The sequence below is a fragment of the Lepus europaeus genome, chromosome 15, assembly GCF_033115175.1.
Source record: "Lepus europaeus isolate LE1 chromosome 15, mLepTim1.pri, whole genome shotgun sequence".
Classification (NCBI taxonomy): Eukaryota; Metazoa; Chordata; class Mammalia; order Lagomorpha; family Leporidae; genus Lepus; species Lepus europaeus.
Genome location: NC_084841.1, coordinates 5,460,827 through 5,486,904, shown reverse-complemented (window position 1 = coordinate 5,486,904; position 26,078 = coordinate 5,460,827).

The window sequence follows — 26,078 nt, the reverse complement described above, 5'->3', positions numbered from 1 at the left end:
CTGAGCTGTCATTCCCATGTCTGTGATGGGAAGACACAGTGAAGGACCTCCTTTGTCTTCCTTCCGATGGAGATTATGCTGAGTCAAGTTCAGTCCTCGAAAGTATATGTAAACTAGGGCTTAAGAGAGAGCTAAACAAAATTGTGGTGTCAGTGATGGCTGCCATTGGTGCCTGTTGCACACTGACATCAGCACATCCATCATGCACAGCTGTTTTGGTGTTTTGGTAAAGGTATATAACCACCAATAGTCAGAGGTCCATACATCTATAGATATCCTGCCATATAATCTTGACCTTGACTGTGAAGGCATTGCACACTTATGTAGAAACATGTACTAGATGAACGTCCAACTTAGGAAGCAGGCCCAGAAGAGTCAAGCATCCTTTCCTGTGACTTTTAAATGCTCCTTCATAGCTTGGATGAAAGCTTCCTTTGGGGGCAGAGAAGACATGGTTCATTAGAATGTTGATCATTAGATCAACAACTCATAGAGACAACTGCAAGCAGATAGAACCCTCAAGCCAGTGAGCACACACTTTTGCTTTGGTTTCAAAGTCAGGCTTTAGGCAACCCTTGGTGAAGTACACACAAGACCCCTACTCCCTGTCCCAGTAAGGATAAGGGTTGTATCTCTACAATATCACGTAATCCTCATATCTGAAATGCTACTAATTTCCACAGAAAGTTCATTACAGCTTTTAAATAGTAATTATCCACAATATACATGGTGTCAACTGAAGAGAAACATAGCAGAGGGGCTTGTGGTTGCCACCTCTAGAGCTTTATCTTTTGGTCAAATATTAACTATTACTTTTGCTTTCCTAGTGAGAGTAACTGACCAACCCCTGAATAAGGAGAGAAGTAACATGCCCATTCCCTGTGTCCAGCAAAGTTTTATTCATTCAATGTTTAAAACATTGTAAATGGAAATTAAAATATTCAACCATAAACAAACAGTCCAAGTAAAAAAAAAATTATTTTCATTCCTTTTGTCTTTCTTCCAAACCCAGTTAATATAAATACATGATTTAGAAATGGTTGCATCACAAACTTGTACACAGGTTAGAGCTCGGATTTGTCCAGGGCCACCTCTGCCTCCTTCTATTTCTCCAGTTTTAGTTTCCCTTTTATACCACAGGTGGTATTTCTTCTCTCCTTATTCCATTCTCTCAAAATAGAACACATTGTGGATAAAATGAATCAATACTAAAAACAGCACAAGTCATCTGTCTGTCCAGACCTACTCAGAGTTTGAATGAGGCCCACAGAAGAGGTCAGTGAGTGACCAGTAAGTCATTGTTGGTGACCTTGAACTTCCATGTGTGTGTGTCCACCTGAATATGTGTGTGTACATGGGGTTGAGTATCATGTATAGGTGAATCTGTCATAGGGGAATTTTGTCTGACAGTTACATGGACAAGAATTTCTAATGGATTGTTTTCTCTCATGTGAAAGAATTTTATGGAGGAGAAAACTCTAGAACTCTTTTGCCATGTCCTACACAACTAGACCCCCTTCTCCTTCCATCTTCCTGAGATTCTCAGATTTGCCTCAGGGTTCAAAATGGTTACTGGAGTTCTAGCCATCTGATTTGTGTTCCAAGCAAAGAGCACAAAAAGACCTTTAAACAGATGTCTGTTCCCATCTTTAGCATGTTTAGCATATCTGGCTAGAAATTAATCTCAAGGAGGGCTTGGTATTTTGCAGTATTTTAGGTTGGGCACATCACTACCTGTGATCATTTCTGGGCCATGGTGCCACAGAGGAAGTGTAGGAAGACATTGGTAGGCAATGGCTTGTTCCTGTCCCCTTGTCCCTACCGCCATGCCTGTAGTCTTGCTGAGGTGCTTGTGGATGCCACCTCTAGAGTTTGATTGAATATTGGTAATGGTATTAATCATGCATCCATTCCAGGGCTGAGGGTGGGCTCATTTCTACATGTTCTGTCCAGACTGTGGCATTGAAAGCTGGTCTGTCTTTGCCACTGGTCTCAACATCCTTCTCTGTTCTGTCCACAAATAACTGCTGAAGTTGGAACTGCCCAGGTCTTGTCTGCACTCCCTCAATTCTCAGTTCTTTGTGTTCCTGCAGGCTACTCTGCTCTGGGACAGGTGCAGTCCTTTTGGGCTGGGATTTTCATTCCTGTAGACAAAGGAGAATGTGTTTGGAGCCCAGGAGCTACAAGCATCTTGAGTTGCAAGACAGGCAGATAAACCAGTGTTGAAGGCGTGCTTCTTACTATGTAAGGCAATATTATGCCAGGCAGGTGAGCCGAGGCATAATGATGATGGAATTCTCAGAGCAGTGGGCCAGAGACTGACAGATCTGGATTACAAAGAGCCACCTGCCACGCTGTGATCAAAATTAGTGGCTGTCATTTGCAGACAGAGAAATCAATACTAACGACTGCACGCCTTGTCTTCTGGGGGAAAGAAGCAGTGCAGGCCCCTGCAGAGGATGTCCTTACAGATACCTGATGAGCTGAGAAGCTGTGCAGGGCTGCTCTTTCCTTTGAGAAGTGCGTGCCTGAGGGGACAAGGATGGAACCCTGAATGAGGTCACATCCTCTGAGAAACTGTTTGGGGGAGGGGGTGCAAAGATATTTATCGCTGTATAATTAAATACATTAAAATGAAATATATTTAATATTCCTAGGCATTTTCCTTTGTAGTATAGATCTGTGGATCTCTGTTACTTAAACAAAAACTTTTAAATAATACTGTAATAACAGGCTGGTCAGAAAAAATTTGGATAAAGCTGTGTGCTGCTTGTGAAAAGGAAGTCAAATGTCAGAAGCAGGTTTCGGGAGCCTCTCAGCACGTTCTTGGGGTCCTGAGCGGGAGGCAACAAATTATGCATTTCAGTGAAATCACCCAGAAGGCTTTAGCTCTTACACTCAAATGCATTTAAAAACTTTAAAGCTCTATTTTTGTTTCAGAAGGTGAAGGATTTAGTTACTGACTCCAAAAGTCACCTACGTATTTTGGAGAACAATGTCAGGAGTGCCCCTTCTTTCTTTTTAAGGAGAATATTCGCCATACCTAAACCTGCAGAAGTGCATCTCACGCATTCCCCTTTGAGGCCGCACAGAGATGGCACAGCTGAGATGAAGCCTCTTCTTTCTGGGTTCACAGGGCACCAGCACCGTTGCACCTGCCTTGCCTTCTTCATGTGGCTGAGCAAAATGCCGCGTGCATGGGGCACTTAGGAAATGCCCTTGGCACCCTGCTCGGGACTCAGCCTTTGGCGCTGGGAGTCCTACACACACCGAGTCTGCAAGTTTGCAGTGACGAGGCAGGCTGCTGCCACAGGCAGGAGCCCCTGTGAGGCACAGGAGTCGGAGTAGGGTGGGAGCTCTGTCTCTGGCTTTGTGTGCACAGAGGACCAGTGTGGAGGATTGCTTTGGTTGTGACTTCTGTCTCTCAAGTGAACTTTCCCATCTTGTGACCTGAGAGTGGAATGCCACCCGGAAACCCTGGTAAACCAGTGCCTGCGACAGGTGACAGGAGAGGTTTTCTGTTGTATGAACGTGTCACCCAGAGGCAGCAGCAAAAATGTCCAGGGCCACCGCTCTTGGATAAAGGATTCTTGAGTTGAATTCTGTTTCTCTAATTTCAAATCTATTTCTCTTTTTAAGCTTTATTTTTCATTTATTTGAAAAGCAAAATTAGAGACAGAGAAAGAGATATCTTCCCTCTATTGGTTTACTCCCTAAATGGGCCATGGCTGGGTCAGGCTGAAAATGGAGCCTGGAACTGCTTCTTCTGGGTCTCCTACAGGGGTGCAGGGGCCCAAGCACTTGGGCCATCTTGTACTGCTTTTCCCAATTCATCAGCAGGGAGCTAGACTAGAAGTGGAGCAGCAGGGACTTGAACTGGCACCCATGTAGGATGCCAGCATCACACGTGGAGGCTTAACCTGCTCTGCCACAGGGCCGGCCCCATCTGTCTGTCTACTGTTCATGGTGGGATGAAATCCCTGCTGCTCTGCTCATTTAGGAAGACTACCTGCTGGGCTCTTGACCCTAATGCATATTCATTCATTCATGTATCTTCATTTCTCTCTCCCTCCCTCCTCCCCCTTCCCTGCCTCCCTCCTCCCCTTTTCTCTCTCTTTCTCCCCCTTGCTTATCTAAATTTCATTATCCCCAAAGCACTTAATGAAGATCTTGATAGACATCCCCTGCTACTGCAGTAAGGGTGTATACATTTTAAGTGGGGGTAAAGCTCCTCTTGTATGATCTGCCCGTTTAATGAGTTGATGTTGCTGAGGAAAAAAAAGACTTCCATTTTATATGTATTCCCCAACTCATGACCCACTTTGCATAGACAGCTTGCTAATAAATGGGAGGGAATATTTACTTGTGGATAACTCTATCAGGCTAGATAATCATTTGCACTGTGTCTACTGCCTCCTTCCAAGGGAACCGTGCCTCCGAGATGAATTCTCCAATCAGAACGGCATTGACCTCAGACAACACAGCTGGTGTGTGTGAAGCTTGCAGGAACTGACCCTGTTAGAACATCAGAGCAGCCCTGGCCTGCCTCACAGCCTTTTCTCTATGTGGATCCTGCAAAGTGCCAGAAACACAATACATGATTGATAGGTGCTACCCAACATCTGGCTAACCTAGCTAAAAATGAAAACAGAAAAACAACTAGACAAATACATGCAGAAACATAAACTGTCCACCTCTATAATATTCAAGATTTTGAACTTCTAGAAAAATAATTTGTCCTGCCTGTCTAAACATGACCTCACATTTCACAGCTGTTTCATTCCTATTCCATCTCTTTATCATCCTAAAAATGAATACAGCACAGAATTCAAAGAGTAAAATGCAAATATTTTCATGTAAAATATAAACACCTACTCTGAAATCACTGCTCCTGATTTGATAGCAGACAGCAACAATCACAGTCCTTTTGTGGCTAAACCATGCGTCCATTCAACAAACCCTTACTCAGTGCCCACGGTCTACGAAGTGCTGGAATATAGAAGTGAACCAACAGAACCATTCTGTCTCCTGACAGGCCTACACATAGATGAGAACGAAAACTTGCAATATGTAGCCTGCAAGATGGTGGAAAATCTTAGGGGAAAACTAAAGCTGAGATGGATGAGGAATGTTACTATTCTGGTGGTGGCGGGATGGGAGAGGGTGCAGGGAGGAGAGAGCCGCTGATCCACAGCGCCAGGGTTGGAAGTGAGCCTGACGGATGCTGTGCTGGGAAGGGCAGAGGACATGAGCAGGTCAGTGGAATGATCAACAGGAAAATAAGTAAGAGATGAAAAGATCCAGATAGCATAGTGCCTTAGAGGCGGTTTAAAGGACTTTGCTTTTTCCTGCCTGAGATGGAAATGAATGAAGGGGGTTGATCAGAGGAGGAGTTTTCTTGAATTTAACAGGTTCCTGCTTTTGTTGGGAAGAGGCTGCAGGAAGCAGGGTTAAAAGAGAGACTCCAACAATCACTACAATGCTGTTACACTAACACAAGTAAGAGGCACCTGAACCTTGGACCAGAGTGGTTTCCATGGAGACAATGAGATGGCTTAAGATTCTGGCTATCTTTGGAAAGTAGTGTGGACAGAATTGTATAACAGACTGCACACTGCTTCTAAGGAAAATAACATGGGAAGAATGACTCCCAGGCTGTTGGCTTAAGCAAGGTGAGTTGTCATTTTTCAAGATTTGGAGACACACAGGTATCTAGCTGAAGGATCCAAACGAGCTGAAGATTGCAAAACACTCCTTCTCCATCTTCTCTGAGGTTTTTGCTAATGTAGGATATCATATTCAATAGGGCGTCCTGCAGTCCCTCTTCCAGAAGCTGACAAGGGCCAGTGGAGAGGTAGACTTGGTGTGGTGGGGTGTGAGTTAGCCACTTCACGTTAGCTTTGTAGCCATCTGAATGAATTGGTGTTTATTCTCTCAGTTCAGCTCCTGGTCCTTCTCTGGCTGACTCCCAGCCTCCCCTGCACTGCGGCAGGTGTGCGTCCGGGGGAGGCAGGGTACTGCTGCCCAGCATCAAGTCCTGGAGGCAGTTTCTCTCCTTCCCACCCCCGCTGTCAGCCTTGGCCCTGTGCAGCATGGGACTTGCCCGTGGTCCCTATCAGGGACAGGGAATGTCTAGTGTTGTTGCTTCTTTGATGAATGGGGCTGAGGCTGTGAGGATCAATCCCTTATGGAGAATTTCTTGCCTAATGAACCATCATAAAAGATTGAAAAAAAAACCCAAAACTTAACACTAACTTTCTCCTGTGAAAAGTCCAGAAAGCAGGAGTGTTCTAGAAATGTTATAAAGGAGTGTGTCTTGGGAAACTCTGTCACATGGCATTCACACAGACCATCTACTTCAAGTGCATTGGAAACAGAAATATGCTTCTTTGAATCAGCTGTACTCTTGTGAAAGCAAATCGTGTCTGTTTAATTTTGGCCACAGTATGTTTCTTGCAGGTAGAGAATTGATCAGTCCCAGCTACCATGCCCCCAGAAAGGAGAAGGGAAGGAAGAGTCAACTGCTGCCAGTTGTTTCTTGATGAAGACCAAACATGAGATTGAAAGACACAAGTATTGAGCACTAAGTTTCCCCTGGAGCTTGTGGCAGTTTCAGAAGACTGAAATTGTCTGGGTTCTCACACTTTCTTTGAAACCTTCTTGTATTTATTCAGTGAGCTTTCAAGTCACTTTCATAGAGCATCAAACCTGTGTTCCATATTCAGACTCAGGTGAAAATCTCTATTAGATAGGTAATATTAGCAGATAAAACAGATAAGCTGCAAATTCAAATGATTCAACATAACAAAAGTATATCCTAGTCCCTACAAAAGTCCCACAAGGGTATTTCTGAATGCCGATGGGGCAATAGGGGACAGATGTTAGAGTACCACACTGGTGTTGGTTTTTACAACTTCAACATGGGTTTCCTAAGGTCCTAGGAGGAGTTAGATCTGTCTGAGGGTGGGAGAAGATAGCACAGAGAACAGACCTGATTTAAATCATTTCAGCCTGAAAGGGATTTATCCTTTGGTGAAAATCATTCACCTGGTCTCCCTAAGCGGTGAAAGCATCCGGAGTTGGGAAGAAGAGAGAACCGGGGAGGACCAGGAAGAGATACAATCAAGGCTCCATTCACATACCAGAGATGACGAGTGTTTCTCACCACAGTCCGGTGGGGTAGCAGTCACCTTCTTCTAACAGGTGAAAAAGTTAAAAACCAGCAACATAAATGACTCGCCGGTGTATGTGCAGCCAACAGGCAGTAAACCTAAAGTTTCATACATGCAGGAGGGAAAATTACTGATATAGAAACAAATATTTTTTCTGGAGAGCATATGTAGAAATTCCCAGATGAACTTACAAACTCACGAGATCCTGTAAGAAGTTTCTTAGACTGTGACACAAGGTAGGGTCTGAAACCATTTCTCAGGAGGGATACAACCAGCAAAGGATCCTGTTAGCCTGTTTGCTCAGGTGATTACCAGATGGTAGCTAAGTAATACTAGCAACCCAGCACAATCCATCCATCAATCTACTTCACTGAGCATGAAGTCAGGAAGAATAGGGCTTTTCCAGGTTTGAACACTTTTCTAAAATTTATTTCATTGCAATTTATCTGGTTTTTGCTAGCATATACAATAAATTTGTTTATTCTAGGGAACTAGCTAAGGAAGGTAATTAAATATTTAAAAGGGAAATGTTGGTTCTTGTTTTTAAAGCACATAAACAATTAGCAGGACTACTAAAATAGTATCTTTTAGGTAATATCAAATTAATAATTGATTGTGATGAACTCTCAATAATGAGTAGAGAATCTTGTGTAAAGTGAAGTATTTCCAAGCAAATACATATATAATAATGACTAGGCACCTCAGGCCTTTTAGAAGCATTTGTGTTTTATCTCACAGCACTAATTTTGTTCATAGACTATTACTGTGGTTTTAGGTTAATGGAATTCACAGAAAAACTTCATGGTAAATTATCTGAAAAGAAATCAAGAAAGCAATCCCATTTACAACAGCTAGAAAAGAAAACCTAGGAATAATGTTTACCAAGAAGGTAAATGATCTGTACAATGAAAACAATAAAGCACTGATTGAAAAAAGACATGAAAGAGACGACATTCTGTTGTCATGGGTTGGAAGAATTAGTGTTATTAAAATATCCACACTACCCAAAATAGTATACAGTTTCAATGTAATCCCTACCAACATACCAATGATGCACCTCACAGAAACAGCAAAAACAATCCTAAAGTTTATATGGAAACATCTTTTGCTCCTCACAGAAACAGCAAAAACAATCCTACATTTTATATGGAAACACAAAAGATGCAGAATAAACAAAACAACTTTGAGAAAAAAATTTTATTTATTTATTTTGGACAGGCAGAGTGGACAGTGAGAGAGAGAGAGACAGAGAGGAAGGTCTTCCTTTTCCCTTGGTTCACCCCCCAATGGCCGCTGCGGGCCATTGTAGTAATGCATTCATTCATTGGACAGGAATATGCTCCGTAGCTACCATGTGCTGCTTCTAAGATCTGTGCTGGAGAAGAGAAGGTGATGTGTGCATCATCACAGCCCTCAGGTGCAGGCTCTGTGGCTGGGCAGGATGGCACCGTGGTGGCTTTCGTACAAACGTGGCGAATTACAACTAGGAAAAGCAAGCTGAAGCGTTGGTAGATGGAAGCCTCAAAAATCACAGTGAGAGGATTCACAAGGTCACAGTGGTCTGGGAAGTCTTCCTGAGGAAGCTACCGTTGGGGCAAGATATGAACAGTGAGTCAGAGTTAAGTAAGTAAGATAGGAAGGGGAAAGTGTCCTAAGGTTGAAGGCACAGCGTGTGGAAAGGCCCTGCAGCTGGAAGACTGACAGACACAGTGATCAAGACGGAGGGAGCTGCAGGACAGCAGCGCAGTGCCTCTTCAGAGCTGGTTCGGGGACATGGAAGAGCAGCGAGAGATGATGAAAATGTTGGAAAGGCTGTAAGGCACAGGTGGCTAGGGAGTGCAGCAGGAAGAATGACCCCTAGTGCTTTGTGGTCACACATGCCTGGGTTGATGTCCAGGCTCTGCTACTAGCCAGTTACAGTCCTTGGCAAGTCACTTTCCCACCGTGAGCCCCCACTCCTTCACTTGTACAATGATACCAATGGCACCTACTTCATTCAGCTGGTTTCTACACTAATGAAGTGAAAAAAAATGGAGCTCTGAAATAGTGCTTATTACATAATAATCACTCAATACATGTTAACTAAATTATTGTTTCCCAAAAGGACCATCGTTACACATAGAGCTCATTTTGAATAGACATAAGGCCATTTTCTTTTTGTACAGTTCCTAAAACGGCCAAATAACCATTTCTAATGTCCCATTAGTGGCTGGTGAAGAAACAGTTGATGGCAAACGAAATACACTAAACTTACTCTTTTTTCATCAGAATGAAAATATGTTGGCATATTATCGTCATTTGTCAACCTTTTCCCGTTGGTTAATGTTAACTTGCTGATTTTAGTTCTGTAGGTGGAAATCAAAACGATTAACAAACAATAACCTGTGTTCTGAGAGAGCTGCAATAACTTGAGAGTAGCAAGTCAAGGTCAGTGTTGAAAAGTCCCCCGTGCCTGAGAAAAGTTGCCTTACAACATGGGAGCCACAGCTTGGTAACGGGCAAATCCACGTGGGTAAATGCAAACTGTGTTTTCTTCAGTTTTGTCACTTAAAAAGCAACATGATATCTAGTTATCCACTAATAAGTTTGTTGTCTTTATATGTGAATTTATATTAGCCTAATTTTGGTGGGTCAAAGGAATTCTAATTTGAATAAACCTCTAAAATTATTTTTCAACCCAATAACAATAAAAGTCAATCCAACTCAAATTTATCATATTTTTGAAAAATGAGCATAGTGTAGCTTTTAATAATTCATGATACATATTAGAATAGGAATTGTAGCTTTAAAGTTCTAGCATATTGTTGAAAATATTCCCAGTTTAAAGGGATCTGTGTTGTCTTTACTTTCTCACAACTTCCATTTAACTCCCAATTTCTCTTTCAGGTCTGGGAAACTCCTTTCCCTCCACTGGATTTTTAAGTCCCATTGAATTTTCCTGACTGTCATACATGGGGGTTTTAGATGATGAATATAAAAATAAGTAAACCTTTATTCTTTGTCTTGCCTATGTGACAATCTTAGGAAAGCCACACAGTGTTTTTAATTGTAGAATGTCCCATGTTTACCTCGAGTGTCTCCTTTGAGTCACTTGTGGAATTCTGTGCATTCATGGATTTTACTGCAGAGTATCTCTTGATTTTATTATTACGTCTTATTAAGAGGCAGAGAGAGGCCGGCGCTGTGGCTTAACAGGCTAATCCTCCGCCTTGCGGCGCCGGCACACCGGGTTCTAGTCCCGGTCGGGGCGCCAGATTCTATCCCGGTTGCCCCTCTTCCAGGCCAGCTCTCTGCTATGGCCCGGGAAGGCAGTGGAGGATGGCCCAAGTTCTTGGGCCCTGCACCTGCACGGGAGACCAGGAAAAGCACCTGGCTCCTGGCTTCGGATCAGCGAGATGCGCTGGCCGCAGAGGCCATTGGAGAATGAACCAATGGCAAAAAGGAAGACCTTTCTCTCTGTCTCTCTCTCTCTCACTATCCACTCTGCCTGTCAAAATAAAAAAAAAAGAGGCAGAGAGAGATGGAGGGAGAAAAAATGGATGGAGGGAGAGAGGGAGAGAGAGAAGAAGGAGAAGGAGGAGGAGGAAAGGGAGGAGGTGAAGAGAAGAAGAGAGAGATTGACTTTCCATGTACCTGTTCATTCCCCAAATGCACACAACAACTGAGGCTGGCCAGGCTGCAGCCTGGAGCCAGGAACTCAATGCAGGTCTCCTATGTAGGTAACAAAATCCAACTACTTGAGCCATCACCAACTGTCTCCCTGAATCTACGTTAGCAAGAAGCTGGCGTTTGGAGTAGAGCCAGGCACTCTGATATGGGGCACAGACATCCCAAGTGATATCTTAACAAGCAGGCCAAATGCCCGTCAGGTCTTAGACTTTCTGAACCGCTCTTTTGCTTACACAATGCCATGTTCTGTAACCCTGGCAAGGTCACTGGCTGTATTAATCAAGCATAGAGTCATGGCATGACTCGAAATAGAAAAATATTGAGTCTGGCAAATTTACAATCTTAATCTGATAAATAATAACTCTAAGTGAAATTAAATATACTTTTATTTATAAAGCAACTCACCTAACTAAATCTTTATGGAAAGTAACTGCAGGTCATGGCTCTGTTCTGTGAACACGGAGCAGAAACTCGCCAGGTAGTTTCTCAAAGCAAAGGTGAATAAAGAACCCTGCATGGTAGAGGCAGCTTGGAAGCTGAGTCGGCTGGGAGAGCGGCATGAGCACCTGCTTGTGTTCAGCTGGCTACAGAGAAAGTTTCAGGAGGAGGGGAGGGATGGCATCATCACTCGCTCGTTTTCACATTGTTCATGGTCTCTGCTGCACTCAAACACATTCATTGCTTGGCTACTTTGTTCTACACACTGTGCTTGGAGGAAACAGTCGATCTGAAGTGGTCCCTGCCCCCATGCAGCAAACTCACTGGTTCAGGTGTCCTCTGTCACTCGGAACGTACCCTGATTGCACTTGGCACATGCCTGTCTGGCGGTTTGTACAATGGACAGCAGGAGCCTCCCTGTAGCCTGGATGCAAACAGGAACTACTTGAAGCAGCAGGTGAACTGCTCTGTGTTGGGCTTGGCTCTGGCCCCCTTCTCAGTCTAATCCATTTACTTTCAAAAATTACTGGAAAAAGTACTTAAAAATTTCTCCACCTCTCTTGAGTTGCTTCATTTCCCGCAATGTGATTATGAACTTTACACACATACCCTCTCTCACAACCACACACCCTTGCCATCTCACTGGGAGTCTGTGTGGGAGGTGGAAGATGCATGTTCTCCATCCACCAGCTTGAACTATTGATTTTACCACATGTGCCTTGCAGTCATCTGTCTCACTCAATTCATTTCTTGTCTGTAATAGTTTTGCATTAGAGTTTTTGCTTATTCTACATCATCAAAATACCATCTGCTCACTCTGACAATTTCATACCATTCCTTCCAAAATAACACTTCATAAATCATTTCATTTCTAATCATGTTGGCTAATATTTCCAAAATAACATATTGGTGATGTTGATTTGAGACAAATTTAAAATCATAATAAGTAAATATCATTCTACTCCTATTTTACTTTAGAAATGTAAGACAGGAATGGATATCCAATATGTCAAATGCACTTTGTATGTGATCTCTTAAATTCACTTATTTCCTGATAAAAAGATACTGTCTTATTCTCATACTCTTGGAATGAACAGTACACGTTATACATTTAATTACTAGTACCACACTTAACATTTTTGCATCTCAGTAAATGAGGTTATTGAGAATTTTCTTATTTTTGTGTAATCGTCCCAGATTTGTCCCAGTTTAATTTGACAGTCACTTAGGACATCTGCTGTCTGATCACCCTTGAGTAGTCAGCAAATGAGGGAATCCAGATATTCTAAGTTTAATGAAGACCTATCACCTAAAACACCCCCCAAAAAGCCTGTCTGTACACCTCTTTGTAAGTAAGTTGGGTTCAAATGAACTATGGGTCCTTGAGGATACTTTCTGCAAGGTATGTCTTCCAAAGTTGTGGACATGCTGGCCTAGTGCCACCCTTACTTGGCCAAATGAGACAGATCTCACCCCTGCTTAGGCCGCAGCCTTTGAACAACTCTGTACAAGAGGGAGGATCATTCACACGCAAAGGCTCTTGCCCTGCTGCAGAGCAGGTGAGCAGGGGCTGGGACACTAATGCCCATTTTCTTCATGGGATACTAATGAATCCAAGCACATGTGAATGCTTTTCTGTGCTCTCTTCTCCTGAGCAAATACCTTCTGAGAGTATTTTTTCCTTCATTTTATCCAGTGCAGGTTTAGAAGGGATGTTTCCCACAGGTGTAGACAAAACCAATCTAAAACTACAATACTATCATTTAATGAAAGTCAGACTTCCTCACTATCATTTTGTAGACTTAAAATACAGAAAGGCCAAGAGATTCAGCCCAAGTCACTGTAGCATGCCTGTGAGAAGTAGTCCAGTGGGTTTGAATACACAAGGATAATTCCAGTGTGGGCATCTAGCTCTTAGAAACAGCATTGCATGCTAGAATACCGATGTGATAAGTCCAAAGTTGTCAGTCTGTAAAAACTAATGTTCTCAGCTCTTTGATACAAGGGTGGGTGTGTGATGATGCTCTGTGAAGGAAAGTGGGAGAGGCTAATACTTTGCAGGTACTTAAGGCATCACCATGCTCCCATGTATAGAGTACTAACTCTGTTTTGATTTGGGAGACTACATGTATCTTGTGTCTCATGATACAAGTATGCGGGGGCAGGGTCGTGGTTTATAGGCATTGGCAGCACTACGTGGATGCTTTCCCAAATTTGGTTCATTTGAGAATAGCCCTTTGGCAAAAACTCTAATTCTTTACAAATTCCTTTTGTAAATCAGAGTGACAGCAGTGTATGGAAAACAGACCCTCTGAAGGTCATGGCTGTGCACAGGAAACTGAAGATGTGAGGACCAGCCCTGCAGTTCAGGATCAGGCAAATTTCACTTCATTTCAAGTTTGCCTGAGGATGCTGGGTTACCTGCAGAAAGGACCCCATGTATCCTACAAAGATGGCATGGCTTCCATGGAAAAGTACAGCTTGATAAAATTCCTGGAAAACATAGGGTAAAGGTGTTCCCTGATCTAGAGTAGAGATCTAACAAGGATTTCTCATAAAGAAAAAGACTCTGCATACGTTCTGACCTTAGCTCTGTTGTCGCCCTGGCCTGCAGATGTAATGGCACTGCAGATTGCAGTGTCTTGGTATTGGTAGATTCTTGGCATAAATTGGGTTACTTTTTGGTTTGTTACATTATCAACTTGAGACTTGATTGCCTTATGACTGATGTTGGAGCTAATGAACACTGAGGAGCTAATGCAACCACCCTGTTGCAAAGCTGGGGAAGACTTTAATTAATTTATTTATTTTTATTTGAGAGGTAGAGAAAGAGATCAAGAGAGTGCACTCCCATCCAGTGGCTCATGCCCCAAATGCCTGCAACTTCTGGGGTTTTGGTAGGGGCTGAAGCCAGGAGCTGAGTGCTCAATCTAGGTCTCCCTCTTGAGTTTCAGAAGCTCAGCTGAGCCAGCACCACTGCCTCCCTGGGTCTGCATTAGCAGGAGGCTAGAGGAAGGAGCCAGAGCTAAGAACTGCAGCCAGGCACTCTGATGCAGGATGTGGGCTTCTTTTTTTTTTAATTTTTAAAAATTTTTTTGACAGGCAGAGTGGACAGTGAGAGAGAGAGACAGAGAAAGGTCTTCCTTTTCCATTGGTTCACCCCTCAATGGCCACTGTGGCCAGTGCGCTGTGGCTGGTGCACCACACTGATCCGAAGCCAGGAGCCAGGTGCTTCTCCTGGTCTCCCATGTGGTGCAGGGCCCAAGCACTTGAGCCATCCTCCACTGCACTCCCGGGCCACAGCAGAGAGCTGGACTGGAAGAGGAGCAACTGGGACAGAATCCGGCGCCCCAACTGGGACTAAAACCCGATGTGCCGGCACCGCAGGCGGAGGATTAGCCTATTGAGCCGCGACACCGGCCAGATGTGGGCTTCTTAACTGCTAACCCTTAGGAAGGATTTAAGGCCCATTGGCTCAGCAAGTTCTCAAAGCATATCAGGGTATAAGTGGTACCCAGAAGAGAAATACATTGGAGTTTTGGGTTCATTCAATTTGGGGGGACATTTTTGGGAGTAAGAATAAAACATTGAAATTCAACTTATATACAGGGCACCAAGCCTATGAATCTCAAGAAATTTTAGCTGTCTTAAATGACCACCATGTTGTGGGATCAAATAGCCAGGATCTGTGCAATGTGAAAAATAGTAGCACAGATCACATTATATGTGTGTTTTGGAATGGAAATGTGAAACGAGATGCCTGTAGTCCTAGTTTGAACACTGCCAGTACTTATGTATTCTGTTTATTAAAATTGTGTTTCTGTGTGTGTGTAGTGTACAAATCTAACTATGACACATATCCAAGTAGAGTTTTCCCATGCACTTGCTTATTGCTTTATCCACCGATACCTATACTGTTTGAAAGTAATTAACTCACTTCTGTTTTGGGTCTTCTGGCTTCAACTTAGAGGTGCAGAAGTTTCCAGAAAGTTAATCCTTTAAATGCTGTTGACTGGGCTGAATGAGAGTGCACCAGTCATAGGTGTCGAGGTTTTTGGCTTTTTTTGATGAGCATTTCTTGCCCTTTGTGTAATTAACCAAAGCTTTTTTAAAAAAGAATTCCCTGGTTTGTTTTAAACCACTATCCTTTTTCCCTAATGGTATAATTCAAGTAAAAGTGGAATGACGACTCTAGATAAGATGATTTGGAAAAAAACAAAATATATAGTGGTGCTGAAGCTTCAGGCACAAAGCCACCTTCTGTGACATTTCCTGTTTATTAGCGTTTGAGGAACCATCTGTAAAATTTCACCCTGTTCTTGCTGTTATCCACTCACACAGCTTGTAGATATTACACCGTGAAGAAGGATCAATCTTTTATTAAAAACCACTTTTCTAGCCACATATGGTCATTCCATTTTCCAGCAGAATATATCATCATAAGGAAATACTTCAGAGGGTGAACATCTGCATTACAAATCATTAAAGCAAAAAAAAGTACAGATTTTATTTGAAATTCTAAACATCTTTGTAGGGGGTGCCAAAGATTTGAACCAGTAAATGATTCCCAAAAGTATTTAATAATAATTTCTTTGGTGGGGATACATTTATTTTAAAATCATATAACTATATTTATAAAAGAGATTCAAAGGAAAGAACTAAACCCACTCTGTGACTTCTGCTTTAAGTGTTTTCAGTAGAGAAAGGAAAGTGAGTAATGTAAACATGTGCATTTAGTAGCTAATTAACTTACCTTGAGTGATGAGCACTCGGTAATCAAACTCTGCCACTTACTTGCTAGTCGTTGAGTTAACATGGGATTTATATTTACTTAAAATTTGATATCTATATTATGTATGCATATTATATAATTTATCATACTGTTCTATGCTGTTGCAATCACACATTAATCCTCTGTGGCACCCATGGGACCCACTTTAAGAAAACAAATTACAAAGAGTGCAGTTGACTGACAGCCTTCAACTTCCAGAGCTTGAGAGTCCAGATCTCTCTGGGGCAGGGTGGCAAGGACTGAGCCTTTGCTACCTGACGTGGACTCTTCTTATGGATCCCCTCAGAGTGCCCCAGAGCTGAGGCCCCTATCATCCAGTCTTATCCGCCTCCCTCTCGCTTTCACAGATATCAGACCTTGTTGCATTGTTGCATTCCACCCCTAATCTCAAGTCCTCAGTGAATGTCAGGGCAATCTGCATTCCACAGAGAGCATTCACATTTTAATCAGTTGTGGCCCAGCCATTAGTTATTCCCAGAATAAATAATATTCAGAATGCCTCCCGACAGTTAATCTGAGTCATGTAGTGAATCAGCCCTTGTTAATGAAAGGAAAGATCTAGTTTTTTTAATTGGTCCACTGCTGTTCAGCATTGATTTCTATATTTAATTCTATTCAATTCATATCCAGCCACTGTGTCAGGCTTTGAAAAATGAGTCCTGTTCATTTCAGAGCTATAACCACAAATGCTCTGTGACTTATCCTAGCAATGCAGAACTTACTCTGAAGGTTACAGCATAGGCATCTGAGACAATAGGATCGCTGGCTGAAGACTTTCCTGTTACATTTAGCCACGTTTGGTTTGTTTTAACCTAGCTGATAAGTTTCTACTAATCCACTTGATTTATATTTTTACAGATAGTAAAATATTAATAATGTTTAAAGTACAAAGAAGCCTTGGTCATTTCCATCATCTCCAGTATAATCAGTAATGTTTACAGCCACAGTACTTGTGAAAGTTGATTTTATTGCATTTACCCGTGATACATTTTACTTCATGAAATCACCATGGGAAAATTTGCCAGATTTGATATGCCATAAGCTTCCTGAATGTCTAGACTCCTACACTTGGCAGACCTCATGACCTACATATTGTGTAGGTTCTCCAAGACATTGAGGTAAATATTAAGGTAGATTGAAGGGGCCGGCACTGTGGGCAGCGGGTAAAGTCCCACTGCCTGCAGCACCGGCATCCCATATAAGCTCTGGCTACTCCACTTCTGGTCCAGCTCTCTACTGAGGCCCCTGCATGCATATGGGAAACCCAGAGGAAGCTCCAGGCTCCTGATTTCAGATAGGCCCAGCTCTGGCCATTGCAGCCATTTGGGTAGTGAATCAGGATGGAAGACCCCTTTCTCTCTCTCTCTCTCTCTCTCTCTCTCTTTCTGCCTCTGCCTCTCTGTAACTTTGTCTTTCAAATAAATAAATAAATAAAAATACACCTTTTTTTAAAGAAAAGTAGATTGAAGATATAGTGTCTGAAAATTCATATAAAGACATGTGGCACATTAGAGATTCCTGAAAGAAAAACCTTGCATAAATCCATTTCCATAACTATTACATATGGATACTTCAGTGGCTGAAGCATGGTATATTAAACATTTTTATAAAATTAGTAAAAGTAAATCCCATATTAAACAAAGGGAAGACTACATAACTAGCATCCTTTTCTAATAGGCTTGAAAGCTTTCAAGTATATTAAGCTCTTAAAACTAGACAAATCATGGAGTCTATGTTAATGTATTCATGGAAAGCAAGGTAAATAAATAAACCAAAGTAAAACAGAAATTGAACTGTACTTTGCACTATGAGTTGCGCATTTTTTCAAATCTACTGATTTGAGAGGCAGAGAAACAGAGGAAGCGAGCTCATCCACTGGTTTAGTCCCCAAATACCCACAATGTCTGTGGCTGCACAGCAGTGGAGGTCAGAGCCAAGAACTCAGTCCAGGTTCCCCGGGGGTGGCAGAAACCCAGTCACTTGAGCTACCACCGCTGCCTCCCAGGATGCACAAAAGAAGAAAGCTGGGGTCAAGAGCAGAGCTTGGACTCCAACCCAGGGACTTCGATGTGAGATGTGGTCGTCTTAACCGCTAGGCCAAATGCCCACCCCTCGAGTATCTAGTGGTCACACAAGGATGAGTTTTCCAGAATCTGTGACGCACACACTCCACACGTGCAATCTATCGCTCATTCGGGAATGTGATCAAATTCTACATCCCAAACCACCAGGGCGTTGAGGGCATGGCTCTTTCAAAAGGATGTAGGTAGAGGAATCCTTGGTCCTCATCCAGGTAAAATGTGGCACAGAAGTCTTGGAATTTGTCTCTCTTGGATGCATTCATCTACTTCCAGAACAAAGCAAAGCTGGGCTCTTGGTCATAAAAGAAAAGCAGCTGTTGATAAACCAATAGCTAAGATTTCTATGTGAACCCATACAGCTACTAATCTTGGGTTTTTTGTTTTTTTTTTTTTGTGTGTGTGTGTGTGTGTTTTTTTTTTTTTAAGAACACTTTTTAACCAAAGCAGAAGACATGTAAGAGTATGTCTGGTGCACAGTCTGAACTGCAGGTAGTGACATGGACACGTCCTGATGGCGTGGGTGGTGTGAAGTGGCCATTAGAAGCCCCATCAGCACAAAGCTGCAGCAGCCAGGGATACCCACATGGGAAATGCATATTGCAGTGTGGCTTCGAGAACTTCCCTGTCTTCACTTAGAGAAACAGTTCCTGAGCTTATTTTTAGAACTGCAAATGTATGCCTTTCTGTCCAACCAGTCATATTTTTAGAGATACTTTTACTTTAATGGCAGAGTTACAGAGAGAGTATATGGAGGGCAGGGAGAGAGAGAGATCTTACATCTGATGGTTCACTCCCCAAATGGCCATGACAGCCAGGCTGGGCCAAACTAACGCTAGGAGCCTGGAATTCCATCCAGCTCTCCCACATAGGGGGCTTGGCTCAAGCACTTGAGTCAGCTTCCATTGATTTTTTTTTTAATAATTATTTCATTTATTTGAGGCCGGCGCTGTGGCTCACTTGGTTAATCCTCTGCCTGTGGCGCCGGTACTCCAGGTTCTAGTCCTGGTTAGGCTGCCAGTTCTGTCCCGGTTGCTCCTCTTCCAGTCCAGCTCTCTGCTGTGGCCCAGGAGGGCAGTGGAGGATGGCCCAAGTGCTTGGGCCCTGCATCCACATTGGAGACCAGGAGGAAGCACCTGGCTCCTGGCTTCGGATTGGTGCAGTGCGTTGGACAAAGCGGCCATTTGGGGGGTGGTGGGGTGGTGGTGAACCAACGGAAGGAAGACCTTTCTCTCTGTCTCTCTCTCTCTCACTGTCGAACTCTGTCAAAAAAAAAAAAAAAGAAGAAGAAGATTTATTTTATTTATTTGAAAGAGTTACAGAAAGAGGTAGAGACAGAGAGGTCTTCCATCCACTGATTCACTCCCCAGATAGCCGCAAGGGCGGAGCTGCGCCGATTCAAAGCCAGGAGCCAGGAACTTCCTCCAGGTCTCCTATGTGGTGCAGGGGCCCTAGGACTTGGGCCATCTTCTACTGCTATCCCAGGCCATAGCAGAGAGCTGGATCAGAACCAGTGCCCATATGGGATGCCGGTGTTTCAGGCCAGGGCATTAACCCACTGCACCACAGCGCCAGCCCTGGTCTTCCATTTATTTCCCAGGTGCATTAGCAGGGAGCTGAATTGGGGGTAGAGCAGACGGGACTCCACCTGGCACTCATATGCATTACTGGTATCACAGGCAGCAGCTTAACCTGCTGTGCCAAAACACTGGCCCCCAAACCTTTCATATTTGAATACAATGAAGATATGTCTTACTTTAGGGAAAATGTTAATTATTATAAAAACCAGTCATACCTGAAAAGACAATCTAGAGCTTGCAGGTGGTTTTCCAGTGACACTGCTGGTGCTGTTGAAGCTGAAGCCCGAGTAATGGGAAAGCAGGGAGTGGCTCCGAGATTCTTGCTGGAGTGAGCTACTGCTCTTAAGCACTGTGAGTTATGTGTCAGCGATGTCACTTAGGAATATTTATACATATCTGGGAAACCAAAGCTCAGTCATTTGCAGAATTACCTTTTCACTTTCGTTTTGGCAAATATGATCACCACACTTGAGCACTTCCTGAACATCTTTTACATTTGACAAAAGCATCTACTTTTGGCTTTTTGTAGTTTAGGTGAAACTGGGATTGCCGCAGGCTGGGCCTGGCACTCAGTCTTCAGAAGAATCTCAGCTCCCTGCTTTAGCACAAGGATTTTTGAGTGGATAACACACAGTCACCATCATCCAGTCTGGCAGTTAGTGGGCCACTAACAGAAAACACCCTATCCTTTACACACAAAGATGTTTATATAAATTCAAATCTAAAAAAGAACCTTCATTTTGGTGCAAGAAACCATAATATCAGAGGTGAGACAAACTCAAACGATCCTTAGAAAAATGTGCCTTAGAAAAAATGTAGCACTATTCATATTCTAATACTGAGAAAGTATACATCATTACCCGTTACAATTTCATATATATATATATATATATTGATCTTTAAAGTTTGTAAAATTAAATGTGTTACAATGGAAATTAAACACACACACACATACACACACATATCCCTTCAGGAGATAAACCACAGGGTATTTGGTCTCTGTCTCGTTCTGCTTTTGCGTTGGTCATTGTTGTTTTCTCCATGGGGAGGGTAAGGATGGCAGTGTTGAGCTTCCTGTGACCACTCTGATCCTTCACCCTTGAGTCCTGGACTCAGGGACCCCAGCAGGGCTGAGAACACAGCTCCAGCTGATTCCAAACAGAAACTTGGCCACTGCAGGAAACTTATTTGGGCCACTTATCCTGGAGGCTCAGCTTCTCATGTGGAGTGCGGTGATGACAGCTCTCCAGCAAGTTGTGGTAAGGAATAGGTAGAAACTTTGCCAAGCTCTTCACCCAGTACCCAGGGCAGGCCAAGACCTAGTGAATGACAGCTCTCATTTCTGGTGTTGGTGTCACCCAACTGAATTCCGCTGAGCCCACTGAGAACAGTCAGCACGGCTCACGGAGTCAGGCCTGGTAATCTCTGGAGCAACTGGCTACACCCGTGTTTCCATGACTGGCTTAAAAGGCATTGCAAATGTTTTGTGTTTTTGGAAAGTGTCCGTGCAGAATAGAGACTCGATATTTCTCCTTCTGCATTCTTTTACTTGGTTTTGAAATAAATGCAATTTTAAGGTTTAGAGGGAAAAGGAACACTTGCCCAGAGGATGGGGAAAAGCTTTCTGCTGATCCGAGAAACCTGCCCAGGGGAGTCCTGGAGATTACTGTGTGATCATCAGCACGGCCTCCACCAGTGATGTGAAAGGCAAGCTCGCCTTCTGCCTGCAACCTCCCTGCTGACATGTGGACTGTCCACTCACCCTCCCTGTGCCATTTGTGCTGGACGGGGCCAGCCAGTCGGGCTGGGGAGAAGAGTGGTCTGCAGTGGCTTAAACCATCACAGTGTGGCCTGAAGGGAGGGAGAGGAGAGCCGGGTGCCCTTAGCTTTTCTGCTCTGCAAGCTCTCTGCGGGGTTTGTTTAGTGAGCAAGTCTTTGTTTATTTACAAGGCAAATCATCAGTGTTTAAACCTGGTTTTCATTATTTCTGCCTCTGTTGCTGACAGTCAACACACCAAGGAATGCAGGACAGCATAGAGAAGCACCTGTGACCACCTGGTGGGTGGGGGACACTCCAAAGCCATAGGCTGATAGCTGTGCTTCCTCGGGAAGCTTGACCTTCACAGGGATGTCAGTCCCCACTGCCCTGGTCTCTGCTGAATGGTCAACAATGGATACTTCCAGGGATCGAGGCAAATTTCAGTTCTGAAATGAGTGAGTGGCAGCTTCATTTAAAAGTCTGATTTAAAAGCTCAGGAGTTAAGGTGCAAGTCAAGACACCTGTGTCCTATATGGGGGCACCGGGGTTAGGTACCTAGCTCTGGCTCCTGACTCCAGCTTCTACTAGTGTGGACCCTGAGAGGCAGCAGGTGAGGAGTCAAGTGGCTGAGTTCCTGCCTCTACGTGGGAGGCCTGGGTTGGGTTTCTAGCTCCCAGCTGCACCTGCCCTACGACCCCAACCATCATCTGTAGAGTGAACCAATCAATAAGAGTGTGCTGTCTTTCTCTCCCCCACCTTCTTCCCTCTCAAATAAATATTTATTTATTTTAAAACAAGAGAACAGTTTTCTGCAGAAAATATTCTACTAGATTATCAAGAAGGCTTGCTATTAAAATGACATAACTACTTTATCAAATAATCAGCTCCTCACCAAATGTAAAAACAGGATCATGCAGAAATTGCTTTGAATCAATCAGGCATGTCTCAATAAGGCTCCTAAGTTTGACATTTGTATTTCCATTTTTTGATTCATAACTTTTTTATTTCCTTTTACCACTGTGATCCAATAATGAAATTGCTCATGTGTTCTTAGACATTCTGATATCCCGGTAGACATCCGACCAGCACATTTAATTGTTTGAAAAGGCTCTTCTTATTGACTGCCCTATATTTCTGTATAAAGTCATTACCACATATGAAGGATGGGGCATAAAAATGTCAATAACCTACCACAATGAGGCACATTTTAATGACTGCAATTAAAGAGTAAGGGGTTTACAAGGTTGCTCCCAGCGTGTTCCTATTTCACTCTGCATTCTTGGGTAAGATTTTAATCTCTCCCTGCTGCAGTCCACCCACTTTAGTGGCATATAGAGGCGAGCTATTCACTCATGTAATGTCACTTCACCATTGTTTCTCCTGATCTGGACTTAGGGACACACTAGGGATAATTAACAAAACTTGCATCAAAGTAATACCAGTATGCACATCCAGTGTGAAGCTAGTAGTTTTCTATGGTGTCAGATGCCGTGTGCTCTAGGAAATATAAGATTTGTCTTGGCATCACTGAAGATTCCTTCAGTGCCCCCAGCACGCTGATCTGATCTTTGATTCTTTGTAACACATCTCTGACCTATCACAAAAATGGGATATCACAGCCCACTCTTTTGTGAAAGTGAAGATAAAGGATGAGAATATGGAAGACAAATTTTAAAAGTTCAATGGAATTTTGAGTCACCAGTTCAGCTCTCATAGGGTTTCTGTCTTACTCCAGATCACTGTCAGCAAAAATCAACTTTTGGGGGCCAGCATTGTGGAGTAACAGATAAAGCCACTGCCAAAAACACCAGGATCCCAGATAGGTGTTGGTTCATGTCCCAGCTGCCCCACTTCCAATTCAGTTCTCTGTTTATGGCCTGGGAAAAGCAGCAGAGCATGGCCCAAATACTTGTGCCCAGGCCACCCACATGGGAGACTGAGATGCAGCTCCTGGTTCCTGACTTTGGCCTGGCCCAGCCCTGGCCATTGGGAGTGAACCAGTGGGTGGAAGATACCACTCTTTGTCTCTTCTCCCTCTGTGTGTGTGTGTGTGTAAATAAGTATTTTAAAATAATATACTTTGTGAAATAACACCAAGAAAAAATATATATATACCTCCTTCTGCCATTTCAAACCTTACATCCCCTTCATAATTTTCTTTGGAGAATGGGCTTTGGATCTGTACATCTCTTGTTCTCTGCAGAGATAAAAAAAATGAAGGCTTACTTGAAATTTAAAGAATGATAAAATATACTGAGAACAAGATGGAAGACAAGCTGTGACAAAATCATAGATCCACAAAAGTGACAGATGGGAGGATGCTGGTCGGGGGAGGTGGAAGAGAAAGACTATAGGCCATGGATGGGCATCAGGAAAGTGTATTAGGGGCAAACTACGGAACAGTATGTTTCTTCCCACAGGCTGTGCCGAGTTTGTCAATAGTCTGGCAGAGGCAGATGTGTGGGCAAATCATTGCTGTAAATGTAGTCTATGATCCACAGAAATGTTTTGACAGAGGAGGAAGAAGCAAGGGGCCTTGGGAGTATTTCACAGGAGAGGGGGAAAGTCAGTCTGGGTCCTTAGAAGTTGTCAGTGTTGTTAGAAGTGGGAAGGGTTTCTGGGCAGTTGGAACAGTCTGTGCAAAGCAACAGGTGCCAAGAGCATTGCTTGTTTCAGAAGTGCTGAGAGATTGTGTGTGTCATGGGTGTGGAGTAATGGGACTGCAGAGTTGTGAAATGAGATTAGCCTCACACTCCTGTCAGCTGTAACTGAGCAGGACCCTCCCTCGCCTTGGTAAAGAGAAACCACGGAAACAACAATGTGTAAACAGTAGGCCCTGAAGCCAGTGGCCTCCAGTGGAGCCTGAGATGGCATTGGAGGGACTGACTTGAACATGCCCCAGAATCTGAGGAGTGCAGGACACAATGCTGAAGGGCGTTTGGGCTCAGTGTTTGACCCAGAGGCAGCCAAACTCGGAGACCTTTCCCACCCCGCTCACCTGGAGAGAGAAGGGACAGGTGCAATGCAGAGCGACAGAAACAAAGGAGGAAAGCATGAGGTTTTGTGTTACAGAATGATAAATGTACCCAATCCGCAGAATGTACTTGATCATCTTAAGTATAATTTCTTCTCTTTGGGGAAATTATTTTAGGCTGCTCAGGCTCCTGAATATCAGAAATAAATTTTAACTATTCTCTTTTTTATTAATTGCTTTGAATGAATTGCATATGTTATAGAGCAAACAAATCTAATGATTTATAAAATTCTTCCACCTGCTGTGTTTCCACTGTTTCTCCTTCACACTGCCATCCTGGTATTTTATGCATACCTCCTGGAGAATTAAGGATATCATGAGCCTTGGTTGAGTGGAGCCTAATTTCTCGTTTATATGTGAGCTTGTAGAAGGGTGATGGTGCTTCTCTACAGATGTTTCTTGGGCACCTGAAATTGATGAGTATATTTGTGGGGAGAGATTTCTTAAATGCATCTTTGTCCTTAATTGTCTCCTGCCTGCAGGAGCCTATTAACCTGACTCCAGACGCTAGTGATCCTGGGAACCTAGCTCTTGACCTGAAGCAACGTCAGGCTGCAGTCTGGCCAGCAAAGCCAGTGCAGTCCAGGAGAGCCCTGGAGAGTGTTGGAGCGGCAACCTCCCGGGGTGTGAGTTAATACCACTTCTGATTATTACTATTTTCAGAGGTGAAGAGGAATGCTATGTCATATGGTATTCAAGTTGTTGAAACACAAAGAGTAGAATTCCCAGTAGGTGACCTGGGACTATTTTAGCCCTTCCATAATCACCATAAACCCTAAACAATTAAAAATATCCCTGAGGCTAGTGTATTTTTATCAGCTAAGCCAGGAGGGTCTCTTGTTGAACATAAACAATTTCAGAAACACGATTACCAAACAAGGCTGCTCTGTAACCACTATGGAGCAAGCAACAAAACAATGCCCTTATGCAGTGACCTCTGAACATACACAAAACCGGGAACATTGTCCAGATCACAGAATACTGCCAGTACCTCCTCTCCCAGCTAATCTAGTGGTTCCTGCTTCTGCCCACCTCCTAGATAAGATTCATTGGGTACATAATCACAGACTCTCTCCTGCTTTCTTTTTTTAAGCTTTATTTATTTGAAAGCCAGAGTTACTGAGAGAGAGAAGAGGCAGAGGGGGTGGGGAGGGAGAGGGAGAGGGAGGTCTTCCATCCGCTGGTTCACTCCCCAGTTAGCTGCAGTGGTTGGTACTGTGCTGATCAGAAGCCAGGAGCCAGGAGCTTCTTCCGGGTCTCTCACCCGGGTGCAGGGGCCCAAGGACTTTGGCCATCTTCTACTGCCATAGCAGGGAGATTGGAAGTGGAGCAGCCAAAACTTGAACTGGTGCCCATATAGGATGCCGGCACTGCAGATGGTGGCTTTACCTGCTATGCCACAGCAGGGGTCCCTCTCCTGCTTTCTGATGGTACCCTTCCAGAAGAAATTATGGCTCTTTGATTCATTTCTAAAATCACATATCCAAACCCCAAATCCTTTCACAACCCCCCTCTCATTGATGCTGCAGGACTGTTCATAGTGTGCCATCTCCTAA